Source organism: Lepisma saccharinum, chromosome 11, assembly GCF_977018435.1.
Source record: "Lepisma saccharinum chromosome 11, izLepSacc3.1, whole genome shotgun sequence".
Classification (NCBI taxonomy): Eukaryota; Metazoa; Arthropoda; class Insecta; order Zygentoma; family Lepismatidae; genus Lepisma; species Lepisma saccharinum.
In genome coordinates, this window is record NC_139239.1 from 25767314 (window position 1) to 25783896 (window position 16583).

At 37.8% G+C, this 16583-nt stretch overlaps 1 protein-coding gene across 5 annotated transcripts in view; it reads right to left on the reverse strand.

The window, feature by feature from the left end:
* The window catches only part of homer (protein), a 427795-nt gene that overhangs the window by 71201 nt on the left and 340011 nt on the right, over positions 1-16583 (reverse strand). The window lies entirely within an intron of this gene.

Consider the following 16583-nt stretch of genomic DNA (forward strand, 5'->3'; position numbering starts at 1 on the left):
TTCGATTGTTAAAATATACTAATTATGTTTAATTTTTTCTTTTGTATCTGATCAACTGCTAAGAGTTATTTGTATACTAACGTAAAGAAGGTACAATATTAATACATGACTTTGAGGGAAGAGAAAGTGTGTGTAATGTAAAATTAATGTAGTGCGTACAGCGTACAGCTCGCACAAGGAAAATGTAAATAAAATACAATACAATACAATACAACATTATCCTTGCATAAAACCGACTCTGTGAATGTATTTGATCTATTTTTATAAAACTTTCACTGATACGCAATATATGCGCTAATTTAATCAAACTTGCATATTTTAATTAATAGGATTAGGTCTAAAGCAAAATATGGTCATTTAATACCATGTGGTCCAAAAAGATAATAATTGAGAAAATGGTCAACTTTTTCTATTTATATAGCCTATATTTTTGTTGTTGTAACCCCTATGCAAGGGTAGTATTTTCCTTTATATGACTTCGTTTAAAAATTGCGGCCATGTTTGACTTATGATTTGCGGCATTTTTAGCCTTTGTAGACACTTGCGGTAATTATGATAACTCATCTAAGAAAAATGATAGCTTGGGTAAAAAACATTGTTTTCAGTACATTTCAAGCTACATTGTATGTTTCGTGTATTTTTTCAACATATTGATTTTGACCAAAATTCAAAGTTTAGGATATTTTTGTTAGGGAAGTTATGTAATATCCGAGTATTTCGGCTGAATTACTGTTATAGATCTTTGATCGTTTCTTGATTCTCCTTTTCAAAATTTTGAGCCCAGATGTCTCCGATCGGGGAGCTAAAAAAAATTATATTTACACGTAAAGATTACTCTATGACAGGTACCTGTGAAACAAAATATTCCAGATTGATATTTCATGGATAACAAACCTACAACAGGGGAGGGATTGGTCAAAAACAGGCATTTTACATTATTATTTACAAAGAAATGTTTGCTTTTTAATAATCATGTAATTAGAATTATTGTATTTATTAATTACATCATGCGAATGGCGTAATAAGTCCGTTAGTAGTGTTACGAATTAAATTTTCCTTTTCCTTTATCCCATTAGTTATGAAGAACTTCATCCCGGCTCGACAAATGTCACAAGGTCTTTCAAACTAAACAATATACTACTTTATGCCAAATTTAAGTCAGATTACGTGTCAGTAAGCAGTTTTTTACCTGTTTAGACCAGTACTTCAACTGCGACATTTGTCCGAACGGGAAGTTTACCGATTCTGGCCTATGTTAACTTATTCTTTATAGAATTACAACAAAATTGATTGCTTTGTTATTTTATTTAAATTTTGAAAAATCCAATTGTGTATAAAAAGATGTTTTGTTACTATAATTAACTACTTGTATTTGAAAGAAATTGGTAAAGCCACCAACCTGCATTATGCAATGTGTCTTGAAGGCATATTGGTGGGTGGGTGGCTCTTTACATATTCACAGTCTCGGTTATTTATCTATGCTCCCACGTAGTTATATAGTAGAGTCCCTTGTACTTAGATGCACCCCATGCAGTGGGAGAGCCCACTTTCCTCACCCTCTCCTCCGGGAATCGAACGGCAGTCAAGCTCTCCTATCGATGGTCTTTATCCTCCCAAAACTAATTTCCGAAATAAAGTATGACCGATTTTGAATCAGGTGCAACACAAACAACATTGGAGATATTGAATCGGTAGAGAAAACCCGATTTGCAGGTTGTACACTTATATTGGTTCCCGAGCGTTCGTGTATATAAATACAACCCCCCCCCATTTTTTATAATTCTCTAGGCATTGAATTAGTAATGGAGGTTAGTATATTGAATCTCTCACCCGAAATTCATTATAAAATTTTAAAATGAATTCTTAATGATTTATTGATTTGGTGTTTTAAGTCCACTTTATGCACAGTAAGGCTAATCGGGACTGGGCCAGGCATGGAACCCGGGATCCCTTGATTACAAGGCGACGACGCTACCACTGCGCCATCGAGGATGCTCAGTTTTTAATGGGGATGTAATTCAAATTATTAATAGACTATTACAAAAGCCTCCCCTTTATTTATTTCATCCTGTTTAATGATTACGAAGGATTGTTGTTTCAATTTAGCATGTAGAAGGATTCGAACAGGTGTACCAGCCAGATTAAATCGGCGTTATCTTCCAACGTTTTGAGCACATACATAGCAACATCATCTCATCCCTGAAGATGAGAGCAATGTATACGATGGAAGGTAACGTCGATTGACGTCGCCAGGAAAGCTACAACTCTTATGTAGAAGGGTGGAAATACAAACGAGTTGGATGAGATAAATGAGGAAATTAATGAATGATAAGTCTGATGAGATGGAGGCCAAAAAAATGTACATAAGAAGATAAAGTGTCTACAATATAATAAGATATTAGATGGAAAACACAATAATTGATTTAGTAATAATTAGAGGTTATTGTAAGCGTAAAAAATTGATGAATGAATGTTTTGATATGTTTAATAAGTTATGATTAGGGTGCGGATTTATAGGCATTTTTTTCTATCTATCTATCAATCAATCAATCAATCAATCATATGTTTTGTCACTGCCGTTTACCTACTAACTATTCATACTGTGCTTCAAAAGCTGCTTACTTTTAGGGATATTTGATATCGAAGCAACACGTGTCTCTTGGTAACTGGCTCTCAGTAATAAACGCAATCAACCATTCATCTTGTGTTGTCTGTTGCTTGTGTGTCCCTAGGACTGAGTTCTTTTTCATACCGTCTATCGTGTCGCCCTGGCCTGTTGTTCGCGCATGCATAGTGAATATTTTGCTTTAGACGGCGTGAAATATCCGTGTCGCTTGATTGAACGCAGGTTTGTGTGACATGTTATCCTATAGCTGTGCGAAACGTTGTGACAGGAACTGTTAATTTAAAGGAATTCCATTTCTCATTGTACATTGCATGAAATGAAACTGTGTATTTTCAGAATGTTGAAATTACTAAAGGACAGGGGTTTGAGGCTGAGAGCTTGAGTATAAATTCCTCGTAAGTAGGGGTAGTTAAAGTGTTTGTTTAATCGGGTTGGCCTGGATCTCAGGATACCAAGAATATAATGTTGAGGATTGCTTGCACTGCCCTAAGTCCTAGCCTGGCTACCTTAGTAATATTAGACGAACATTGATTGGATTGTTCTCTAGACGAACCAGTATCTTTTTATCTTCGTATATTAAAAACAGTAACTACTATATTCAAGGTCTGGTGCTCAAATTTCCTGCCGATCGGAAGTATTCTGGTGGGAAATAAATATTTACAGTCTAACTTAGAAACAGTGGGTGGATTTTCTTTACACTTACCATGAGATGGGTTGATGCCCCGACTACTGGAGAGGGATAGAGGAGTTTCTAGGAACGCAAACCCTTTCCGAAAATAAAATGGTCACTTCGCTGCGCCACTGTTATTGTTGTTAGTTTTATGACAGTTTTGCCATTCGCCGGCTTTACTGATCTTCAAATTTAACAGGTATTATTTATATATTTTATTCAATTTCTGTTATTTAGCGTCATCTTTTAGCCAACTTTGGCTAATCGCGATGATGATGAAGGGACGCCACCAAGGTCTAGTATATTATTGTTGTTGTTGTTTTATTTAATGAGTTCTAATTGTTTCATCATTTCACAATTTGTAATATGTAAATATCATAAACCATTGCATAAGAAGAAAGTATCGAAAGACACGCATAACATGTCGGTGCTTAGTAGTGCGGGGGAAAGGGAGGCACCAAGCGACAATCCTGCCCAGCGACTGATGTATGGGGCTGGCGGCTTGTTTCAACTCTCGAACCTCGGAAAACGGAATTCGCCTGAATATGTGAAATGACGGCGCATAGGTTCACAGTTGACACTTACGATTCATCTTTATGATTGTAATTTCGATTATGATAATCTGTAAATAATGAAGTAGATAAATAACGTTCAGGTATGTTTGAAGTAGTCGAGACCCAGAGTATGAAATACTAATAAAAAAAATGAAACCTGCAGAAATGAGGTAACGGCGAGGAAGAAGAAAGATCATCCGTGTTAGATGTAGTGAAACAGCATATTTGTTGGTGTTTACCATAAATGTGGAAGTACTGCGCAATTAACATAAAATTTCTTGCCCGATCATTTAGCCATACCATAGAGGTGTACCATTAAAATTCCTTTGAATTATTATTACTTTTCAAACAATGTATTTATATTTATTTATTTCGTCTTCTTTTACATGGCGAAGTTAAGGCTGTGGAGCCTTTTCTTCCACTTGACCATGTTTACAAAAAAAATTGAATGTGAAATAATTAAAATATTGAAAGAGAAAGAAAGAAAAAAAATATAAAATCAAAAGCTGCTTACTTTTAGGGATACTTCATATCGAAGCAACAGGCGACAAGCGACACGTGTCTCTTGGTAACTGGCTCTCAGTAATAAACGCAATCAACCATTCATCTTGTGTTGTCTGTTGCTTGTGTGTCCCTAGGACTGAGTTCTTTTTCATACCGTCCATCGTGTCGCCCTGGCCTGTTGTTCGCGCATGCACAGTGAATATTTTGCTTTAGACGGTGTGAAATATCCGTGTCGCTTGAGGATTTCACCAATTGAACGCAGGCTTGTGTGAGACGTTGCTGTTGATTGGATTGTTCTCTAGAGGTATGTGTCGCTTGTCACTTCGGTCTGCAGCTACATTGAGAAACGTTGCTGTTGACTGGCTCGTTCCCAAGCGACACGGAACATTCACATCAAGCAACAAGAGCCTATTCAGTTTAAAGCAAAACATGCACGAACAACAAACCGAGTCGACATGATACACGATATTGAGAGAAAGTCCCAGTCCGAGCGACATGCGACACGAGTAGCTTCTTTCAGTCATGAACAAGCTATGAAGATGTAATTGAATTCATTGTCACTCGCCCTCCTAGGGAGAACTCACACCGAAGCGACAAGCAACATATGTCGCTTGGGAACGAGCCAATCAGCAGCAACGTTTCACACCGTAGCGGCATGACAGACCGCACATGCCTACGCTCGATTGGCGAAATTCTCAAGCGACAGGTGTCGCCGGTCACTTGTCGTTCCGGTGTGTTTTCTCCCTCCATCACGATTAATGTATTCACATAATATCGAAAGTAAAATATTAATGAAACTAAAATTTAAAAAAAATGCAAGATGTAGGTTCCATTATTATAACATAACATTACATATAGTATAATTGAATGTGCAGTGAATTATTTTTAAAATTTAAATATCTACCTTCAGCATAGTTGTCTTACCTCTTTATGAAATAGATCGGTGTTCTCTAAATGTGAATGTATTGCCCAAGAGTGTTCTTTGTATAGACACAAATTGTATTTTTAAAATGCGTTGAAGTTAATGTGACTATAATTGAAATTATATTCAGAGATCGAGACGAAAACGAGAGAGCGTTTACATAACTTGGGACAAGAACAAGATTTAACGTTTGAAAGAGTACCCGACTGTCTCACTTCCTTTCGCTGTAATTTCTGAAGGGCCTCCCAAGGCACTTATCTAGAAATACACCGAACCAATTGTGTCAGGAATAATAATAATAATATGATGTTTAAGTTAAAATTATATTATTATCCTATAAATAGGTAAAAGGATCGGATAACAGCAAGTATTCATTATCTAGCTTACCTGTAGTTAAGATCGGCATAATTTGCATAAAAAACAAGTGCCCTGGCAAAGAAATTCATTTCAAATTGATGAAGAATTGAATATTTATTGAATAAAAGAGAATGTTAGATCCGGTTAGCGAAAAGTAAAGTTCCTGATTAATATTTTATGCATATTGTTATAAATAGTAGCGTGCAAGCATAAATCTTTGGTAATTGGTACTGTCCTTCTAAGCCCCCTAATTCCAATCTTTCTTCCAATAAGTTCAAAGAGTGGGCCTCCTCGATGGCGCAGTGGTATCGTCGTTGCCTTGTAATCAAGGAATCCCGGGTTGGATACCCGGTGGATGCAAGTAGTGGTTCGAATCTCACTTTAAGCTGTAAGTCCAGTCCCGATTAGCCTTTCTGTGCAAAACGTGGACTTAGAAACAACAAATCAATCAATAAGTTCAAAGGAAATTATAACCATCGATTATGTAATAAATGCTACACAAATATATTTTCATTATTTAATTTTTGCACTTGGTAAGTCTTTCTTAGGGAGGAGTCCGGACCCCTCCTCAAATAAGTCCTTGAGTTTCCTCGATGAAATTAGTAGTAATTATCTCGCCTTCTATTCAAGGGGTCTCAGGTTCGATCCCCGGTAGAACTACACGGTGGTCTGGATCCCAATGTATCCTGTAGCCCCAGTTCCGATTAGCCTATTTGAGCATGTAATTGACTTACAAATTTAATTTTGCTATAATTTATGTAAGATTCAATTGGGACAGTCTCTGTATTAATGTATTTATTCTTTTGGAAAATATAAATAAGACAAATGAAAAACAATGAAAAAACAGCCGGGTGAAGGAAATCAACTTTAGATTTTCCGAAATGGTCGGAGCACGGTCAAAAGCCGCCCCCAAGGGAAAAGACGATGCCAAGGGTAGAAGAAGAAGTAATTTAAGCCACGCCCACAGTAGTAAAACCTGGTCAGAGTCATCTATAGGCAAACGGCTGAACTTGTAGGACTTGAACATAACCCCGCCAGGCGATGGCGAGCCCCGGTATGGCTCGAATAAAGCCATTCTCAAAGGTGTTTGAAAATGCATATCAATGTTTGCAATGGCGTATTGTCACAATGGGCCTCTCAATTTGAAAAATAAAAAAATCAGTTTACTCAGGAAGGATGCAAGAAAGGCTTGCAAGGTTAAATTTTTACAGTAACTTAAAATCGGGCTCTATACGCCGATATAAAAACTGAGATATTTAACAGCTAATATCTATTAAAATATGGAAGTGATAAAAAAAAATCGATAATCACTGTTAAGATTCATCCTTTCTGATCAATTCACCACAAAGCTCATTCAAATGCCTCAAATAGTTTTCGAGTAAAAGTGTTCTGAATGAAGGTCTGTTTTTCCGCTGCCCATGATATGGCCTCTTAAAGTCAGTACTTACACTTAGTACTAGCACAATGTCAATTAGCCATCCACGCAGAACACCCTGGAAAGTGCGTCCTTGCAGGCTAACGTAGCTCAAGAGTCAGGATAATCCTCTGTGGAGTTTTGTGTTGCCTTGTGTTAAGTCCTTCTGTGAGCTGAGCATCAGCTTTTATGGTAGGTTTGAGGATTTTATTCCTCGCACACTTCAATGCATTTAGTCTTGTAGATCCTCTCCGGAAGACGAATTTTAACCAAGATTTTATTTATTTCAACTCGAGAACTGTGTTCTTCATTTTGACGTTGATAAAGTGCATAGATTAGTATTACATGATGTAAGCAAATAGCTTAAGCACAAATCACTCGATAACATTGAATATCAATCTTAACAATGGCAGAGTGTTAGTTTGAAGTAAAATGAAAATAATTTCCTAGCATTTCTTGATATGCGGACCCATTCCTTGAACAGAGGGGTGGCAGGTTTTTTTTAGAAGGTCTGATGACTGAGGGTACATAAAGTACTTCGGTTTATTTCTTTATTAAACTTAATTATACAAGTTTACTCTGTGTTTAAAACACGTAAATGGGAGAGAAGCATGATAATGACAAAATAACTTCGATGTGTACGTACCATATACTGTCTCATTTACTCATCTCAGTATGGTCACTTCGAAACAAGATCAGTACCAATTTTAGCAACCCTGCCGGCGGAGGTCAGATAATTAAGGGCTAGATTAGCAAGGGTCTAATGTAATTGATGAGCCATTCTTGTAATATTGCTACGCTGCTCACTCTAGCTTCTGAGCAGGTCCGGGTTTATATATGTAGAGGTCCACACCCCTGGCCTCCCCAATACAGAATTTCTGTTAAAACTTTTAGGCCAAGTTATGTCTTGATTTTTTGTTATGTGTGTTATATTTTTACTAGGGCTGAACCAATACCGATGAAAGTATCGGTTGGAATGTATTTACCGATACCGACCGATACTAATCCGTCAGTTTGGTCTTTCACGGGATTCACAAAGATGACGCGCACAGTATACATGTATTTATCCTGGAAATATGCAAAGTTTCTCTTTATTTTGCACCAGTTTTGTGATAACATAACAGTTATTTAATATTCTGATGTAATTATTGAATATTTTAAAGCAAACATCTTGGTAAATACGTATACTTATGCACTAATATTAATCAATATTTTGAACACATTTTAAATAGTACAATCTTCATACATAGGTATCGGTTCAAAGTGATATCGACTCTAATTTTTACTACATTTAAAATATTTTTTTCTCTCCTTGTGGTCCTTTTTAAAGCACCTCCTTACCCCTAATGTTAGTCCCAATACCGACTGAAGCACTAAGGTGTCCCCTCAGATCCCTCGTCTTATTGCAATATAAAAATACAATACAATACAAATTTCGTAAAAAAACAGAACCATGCCCGGGACAGGTCACTATGGTAACGTGGTCGCCAAATATATGTAGTTAATTTCGACCTCAGGGAGCAAGAGTCCTACAAATGAAAAAAAAAAAAAATATCCGTGACATCATATCGCTTGACAAAACCCGTGCATTATGAATCCTGCTTGAATCTCATCTGCAATGCAAGTTCCTGACACTTTCATTCCACGGCGGGATTACAGAAGACTTCCCACCAGCGAACCGCTGCGAGGCTTTCATCCGGCGATAGAGCACGCAGGAGGAGTTCTTGTAAACTTGTTCAAAGGCTGGGAGGAGATTATAACTTGATCCTCGATATGCATCAGAGCCAGCTGGCAAGTCTCCGGGTGGGGATTTCGTCCTCGGAGATCTCTAATTTCAACTGGTTTGCTTTTTCACATCGCGGCCACTGGGTAAGGTATGACCGGCTTTAGGACAATCTACCACGGATTAGTCGGTGGAACATGAAAATGCACTCTGGACTAAATAAAACACGCACGCTAAATACAGTCGAGACATGGAAATAGTTGTAGAAGCACGGTAAAGTGAATTTTGTTTCAGTATAACCACAATGATCTACAAACCGAGACAGTAGCCACAGCAGGTTTAATATACAACAGCAGTTTTCACCGCATGCCGAAAATATCCTTCAAACCCATGAAATGATCGGTGTTGGGGAAAAGCTTAATATAAGTCAGCTTATTAGTAGGATTACGAATTTTGGAGATGCGATACCAATGCAGTTACCACAGTTTTTTCTTGGCTATTTAACACATTTTTTCTGTCTCTTGAAGTTAATCGCGAATATGATGTTAAGATAAAATAGCTGAAAGAATGCTGAAATACCCGTACCCTGGCCTACAGATTGTCGAACTTTGATTATTACCGGAATACTGATCAAGTAACAATTTACTTGTTAGTTCGATATAAAGAATTGAGGCCTAAAAGTGGTAAACGTTGTAAGTACCAAAAGCGAAAGTGTTGGGAAATCGCATCGTTCCGCACATCAGCCTGTAAGAACGTGCACACTAGTGACCTCTTTACACGCCCTTTGAACTACTTAGAGGGCTACCAGCCACATTTCACGTTTACCACATTATAAAGCATGGCACATTTCACAGTTTAACGTGGAAAAGTGTGTTTCAATTATTGTGGCACTTACAGTGTTTACCAATTTTAGTCTTCAATTCGATTTGAACGTTATCAGAAATTTCAATAAGAGCATTCGGGTTCGCGACCATAAGCAGGAGAAAATGTATTCGTAAACGAAGTCTTTGCATATATCTTTTAATCTTCTCAACTGTTTATCATCCATGTTGGGAGTATTTTAACAAATGTTTTTAGCTTTTGACTTTTACACTGTGTCTGAGGAAATTTTTAGAGTATCCTGTGTAGGTTCCTTGACAAACTTACACCATTAACCTTTTTCAACTGCTTCATTATAGCCCCTTTTTTAATCGTAGGTAATAGTATTAGATAAGGGTTTTTTCCACGTATACTTAGAAGGGTGCATATGGCTATGCGTGCCGAAGCATCCGATAATTTTAACTCATTCATTCATACGCCCAGTCAGCGCATGCGCAGTTTCGTCAATGGTTTCGTCTAACGCAAACAGACTGAACACACCATGTATTTTGATAAACCAGAACACATCCAAAACCGAAAGTAACGTAAGATGAACGGATGCACAGAGGAAAAATATGAAGAGGATAGATTTATCAACAACAACGACACACGAACAAGAAACAAAAGAAAACCACGACTCAGGAGAATGAAATGATAATGGTGGAAGGCAATGAAGGTTAGGTGTTGGAAAATACGAAATTGAGAATTGTGAAGATGAAGGTTGATTGCGGAGGGCAGGTTCACAGAACAGTTCAATGCTAGAAAGCGAGGGCGTGTGTGCGAGAGAGAATTATATTCCATTTCAGTGAATGGCCCTGCGTGGGTATACCCGCATGTATGCATGGAGTTTCCCGCGGGAGAAACGGGAGAATTACCTCCATCGAGCCACAATGCAATGGCTAGGAGGGTGTTGTTATAAAGGGAAACCGGAAATGGAGGGGGGGGGGGCACCGAGATAAATTTGAAGTACACCTGTAAAAGTACCGTGCATATCTTCTACCGGATACCAAAATACGCGCTTTTTAATGTAACTCACGTGCCACAGTTGCACTTTCGATGTCTCTCAGAATTGCAGCCTGGGGAATATGTAACCCAAACTATTGTTGGCGCGCAACGCGACGCCGGATCATTCCGGTTGATGTTTCTTCCTCCCACGGAGAAACACGGACGGCTTCAAATATAATTGACGATAATGAATGATTCTCCACGAGAATATCCTTTGAGATAAACTTTAAAAAGGGAGCTTTCGCGTGTGTGCACAGGGAGGAAAAAAAGGATTTGTGTGCATTAACAAAACACGTTCGGTTAAGCTTTTCGACAAAACTAAATAATACAATTTGGTAGCCTTGACAAAATTTGATAATTTTGACTATTTTCTTTTTAAGAAACTCTAGTTCTGGTGAACAATCATTCGTTTGTCGCCTATTAAAAAAAAAAAAATTGATTACGACGAACTTGTTTTCCTAATGTTACTCCAAACAAACCTTTATTCCCCTGTGTATATTTATTTAGACATATATGATGAATAGGGCTAGGATTTTTATGACCTAAAAATCGCCAAAATATGCAAAATAAAATATGCTCTTATAACCTAACATTGTACAAAATATGCACTATAATTTGAAAAATATGCCCTTATAACTGGACTGTTTCAAACATCAATATCAAAATGCTGAGATATTTTCACATACGTACTATTTTTAGTTCACTTTATGGGCCCTGAGTTGCAATCCACAATGAATACTTTCTGTAAATTTTCAAATGAAAATGAAAAAGATTTCGCTGCCGAAAAAAAATAGTGATCGTGGGAGTAAGAATGAATCCACTTGGAAAATGACTATGTTTCTTGAAAAAGCGAAAATATGATGATTTTGACCGAAAATCCATCAAAATATGCTACATCACGCAGAAATGGCTAAATATACCAAAATATGGCCTTAAGAAGGAACCTTAATTTAATTAGTTTCTTCATAATATGAATTTCTATATATTTAGGGAACACATCACCCTTACCAAAATAAATATGCTATCCCTAATGATGAAGCACATGTGGAAACACTTATTTTACAGGTGCAATTTTTAGAAGACCAAATTACACAATGACATGAATGAAAACTGGAAAATTGGGATGGACAAGCGGACATTGCCTGTCTTCATCTTTTTAGTTAAGACCGTAGCTACAACACACAGCCTGGCATTCACGATCACATATACTAATTCGTCATTCCAACACATTCAGATGATTTCTTAACACTGCAAAAATTAAGAACCCTTGTACGAAATAGAGGAGAGACAGAGAGAGAGAGAGAGTGTACAGGAACGTCGTCGAACCTGGAATCCCACCCCTTTCGATCTCTAACATGAAGCCATACTATATATATTGTCTGCGAATAAATTAATCAATATCAATTAACTGAAATCTCGTAGCAAGAGCTTCAGTGTCTAAATGGCATGTCACTTGTTTAACTTCGCTCACCAAATACATTACGTGCTGCACAAGACCTCTATTGGCAGCAAACCACAGATTAGTGCGGCACCAGTCACAAAAATCCGAATTACGATCCTGCGATAGCAGCTTATTCCTCTTTCGTCCCGAAGTTACCATGATGTAGGAAAATACTCTGATTTGAGCCATTAATTAATTTCTAGAATTTATTGTATGAAGTGAACTGGCAACCAAAGGTATTTAAAAATATCTCGATGGATGAGGATCCGTAATGAAGGAAACTCGCTGTGAATATCTCTCACAGTTTTCATGTCATAATTTCTAAAAGTTAGGGTTGTGCGACTTTTGAAAGACTAATTAACATGGATCGGAGATAGCGAGTTACTGGTAGCTCGAGGACATATTGTCAGTGGCTCGTGAATGGTTGGTTACACACTGGAAGAGCTGGAAGCAATCTTGATGAAAATTTTGCAACGTCAGTTCGTCATGCTACTCGTCAATATTTAGAGAAGCGATAACAATAATCCTGCATTAGACTAGAATCATTGAGATTACACAAGTACAATGAGCAAAAAATATACTTGTTGGGTACAAATCAGCCAAGCTTTAAAAAGACCACTATGCAACTGATGTCCTCCCGCCAGTGTAAAATATCGCTATTTCAGTCACTTCAATGGTTATAGAGGTACATTTCGTTTCTCATAGACCAACTAAATAGCAGCTCACGACAACATACAGTAACTCGATGACCTGCCTGGACCGTGAGAAACAAAGATCAAGTCAGGAAGCTTTCAGACCGAAGAGACAAGCGACACTGGGCCTTTCAGTCTATAAGCAAGCATGCACGAACAGACAGAGGCAACACGTCATTGAGAAAACGGTCCAGTCCGAGTGAACAGGCGTTGCTCGTCTTTTCGATCTGAAAGCTTCCTTGGGGGTTTCACACCAAAGCGACATTAATCGAACGCAGGCTTGTGTGTCCTGTAAAGCGACTACGGTGTGAAATGTTGGTCTTGATTGGCTCGCTTGCGCTTGTCGCTTGTAGCGTGTTGTTTAGGTCTGAAATCTCGCACTGAAGTGACAAGCAACAAGAGCTCCGTCTATAAGCAAGCATTCATTGCGTACGTGCTACCAACAGACCGAGGCGATACGTGTCGCTTGTCTTTTCGATCTGAAAGCACCCTTAAAGTTAAATATCTTGCAAATAGAAGTTTAAGATATACCTAGGTATATTTTTCACTACACCGTCCATGTATTAAAAAAAAACATTACATGAAAGTCTATGAGCCAAGAAATTATCATAAAAAATCAGCCCTTCACTTTTAGCTCGGCATATATTTTCAAAAGCGACAAGTTGCTCCATGACTCAAGTGAATGACAAAATACAGGCTTACGGTACAGGCAAGAATAAAATAAATACAATCACGTTTCTATCTCACACGTGTAAAAGAAATCACAAAATCCAGAGAATCGCCCAGACACAGCCGCAATGAACTCTGAAACCGCACCAGAAGAGAATCAAAGAACGTATTCAAAGGGACAAAATCATTTCTATTCCGGTCAGTGTTTGACTCTAATTGGACACTGGAGTGGAGACATTAGGAACTTCGTCCCTTGGATAGAAATTCAGAGCGAGCGATAATGCGGGTGAAAGCCAAGATTTTACATTTTATGAGAAAATCGGGACGAGATACCTTGCTTCAAGGCAAGAGCAAACTTGAGTAATTACGTCATTGCGAAAATTGGGTTAGTTGAATTAGTCAGATGCCAAAGTGGATTAGCTAAATTAAACGCGACGTTATTTGGACGGATCTCGTCTTCAAGTTCCTGACTGAGAAGTGGGAAGGGGGGAACTTTGAAAATACTTGCGCAGGGAAGTAATTAAGAAGTTTTCAAAAAACTACGGGGTCAGTATCTTCCACTTCATTTTCTCCCTCTGGGAAACTTAAATTATTTACTGTAAGAAATGCGTGGAGGATATCAACACTTCTAATTTTCTACACCAGAAAATATTTCGAACACTTGAGAGCAATTAAATGGTTCAACAAGCTACGGATCTATGATTTGGAGCGGTTACCAAAAACCACCACTACTTCTATTTGGTAGAAACTCAGAAGTTTATTTTAGAGGGTGATTTCTACCTACATAATTCCACATCGTAAGTGTGATTGTATTTCCAAAGGAAAATTACATAACAGCAGATACTGTCATGGTGAAATCTGAACCAAGGAACCTTTTTGCCCATTTAGCTATAAAGAAATGTAGCTTTGCAGCGTAAGGAACGAAAATCAGAATTACGCCATCGTTTTTATAAATTTTAGCCTTTCTACTGAAATTCTTGCAGCTGGTAGGCGCCTTCAAGAACTGGCCTGGGATTGCATTTCCGAGAAATCTGTTCATGTTTCAAAATGGCGCAGAAAAATAGATTTCACATGTGATGTGAGCGCTCCAAATTCTGCTGATATTTACACTACGTTTTCAGAGTTTAACAACGAAATTCTCAGCAACATTAGGACATCGTCAGAGCTAGAAATTGGAGAGATAAAAGGAAATATAGTGCATGATTTAGGATGAATGTGGTTAAAAGTAGGTGCAAGAGTCACAAATATTACAACGACACTGCTGTCAATGGTAATCACAACTTTCAGGATTCTATTTAGAGCTTTTGATCAGAAATTACCTCAGCAGCTAGATACATCGAATGACTTGTCTGGTACGTGAACGAAACCGGTCAACTAACTTCAAGATGGCAGACATTAAATTTTGTATAAAGCAACACTTGGTGCAAAATAAGCGCGGGGGAGATATTTAAGTGCCTTGGGTGCTTACTCCAGGGCAGATAAATGTAAGCAATTTTACAAAATCTCGTAGAATTCCAGGCTTTCTACAGTTTTCATAACTTTCCCGTTCAGCTTTTCACCTCTACAGAGACAATTCAAGCAGAATGCATCGTTTGATTCAATGTTTCAATATTTCCTTGGAGAAATTATCAGAAGAGGACCTGCAAGAATATTGTCTCAGGGATGTAACCCTCTCAGTAGCAGTTATCAGTAATTTGTCCAAAGGTAACGTATTTACAGAACAAATATCAATCTTAATCTCTGTATCAGTCTTGGACCTAATTCTATTATATCCATTACCATAATTACCAAAACAACACGATTGAGTAGGCGCCACATTTCCTTATGACTTTTAACGTACTTACGTTGAAAAACAACCACCAAAGGCGTAGCCTTGAGTCAAAGTTTCTTCAGCAAACTAATTTACAGGATCAAAGGTGAAATGCTGCGTGATCTGCATGAGGCTGTCCTCTCAAGGCACCAAGTTTCGCTGAACTTTCCAAGTGAAAAGGACTGTTTTGTAAAACCAGAAAACTTTCAGTTCTAATTCTTGCAAGCTTGAGTAGTCTTTTTCTAATGTTGTTGAGACAAGAATACTTTCTCTTTGACTCAATAAATGTACTTCTACGTAGACCCAAACACAGTCCCCAGGAGCTGGAGATATTTATATCTTTCGAAAAGCTGCTTCCATAGAACATTTTCATTTCCTTGTCAGAGATACAATGAAGTGTAGGCGTCTCATTTCGCTGGTATACAAAAGTAAATTACTGGGATCCATGCAATCACAACTGGTATTTCAATAAAGGGAATATATCAGGAACAACAGGGTTGCTTTTTCCCTTTCCCGGAGACGTCTTGGTCTTTTCAGAATTCATATAGCTTGCTGTTAATGGAATTTTACTCTTACAGTGCTAATTAACGAGTACTTGTGAATAGAGAAGGGACAGAGTAAGAAATGAAAGGATAAGGGAAGAGCTGGAGCAAACATAAATTGAAAACCAACTCATCAAAAGACATGAAATGGTTTCGCCATGAACCAGAATGGAGGAGGAAACAAAATCCAAGCAGATCTTGGAGGCAAGACCAGAAGGAAGAAGGCCCAGGGGCACACCAAGGAAGTCATACGTAGATATGGTGGAAGAAATAGGAAGAAATCGAGGAAAGACATTCAAAGAAATAAAGAACATGGCAAAGAACAGAGAAGAATGAAAACAGTGAGTCGAGGCATCCCGATGCTGTAAAGGAATAACGGGTAGAGAAAGAAGAAGTGCATGACGAAAAAGTAGCGTTGAGTGATGAGTAGAGTGATAACATGCAAATTTAAATCTTCGAATACTGCAATTTTTAACACCATTATAAATATGCTTCTTTTAGAACCTATTTCCTTACAACTTACGATACACGGCTATTTATCATTAGCACTCCAGCGTAACTGCTGCACATACACGTGTATGTAACAACTTCCACACAGGAGCGTACCCAGGATATTTTTTCTCAAGGGTAGCGGGTCCAATCTTAAAAAAGTTTGTTCATAAATTGTTGGTGGAAAATAGTACAACTTTTGCCAGAAAGTTACCGAAAGGGAGAAAATTAACTTTCGTCGTGTTTTTCACAGAATATGAGTAAAATGCGGTGAAATTGTGATAAACGCTAAGCATCAGGTAAAATA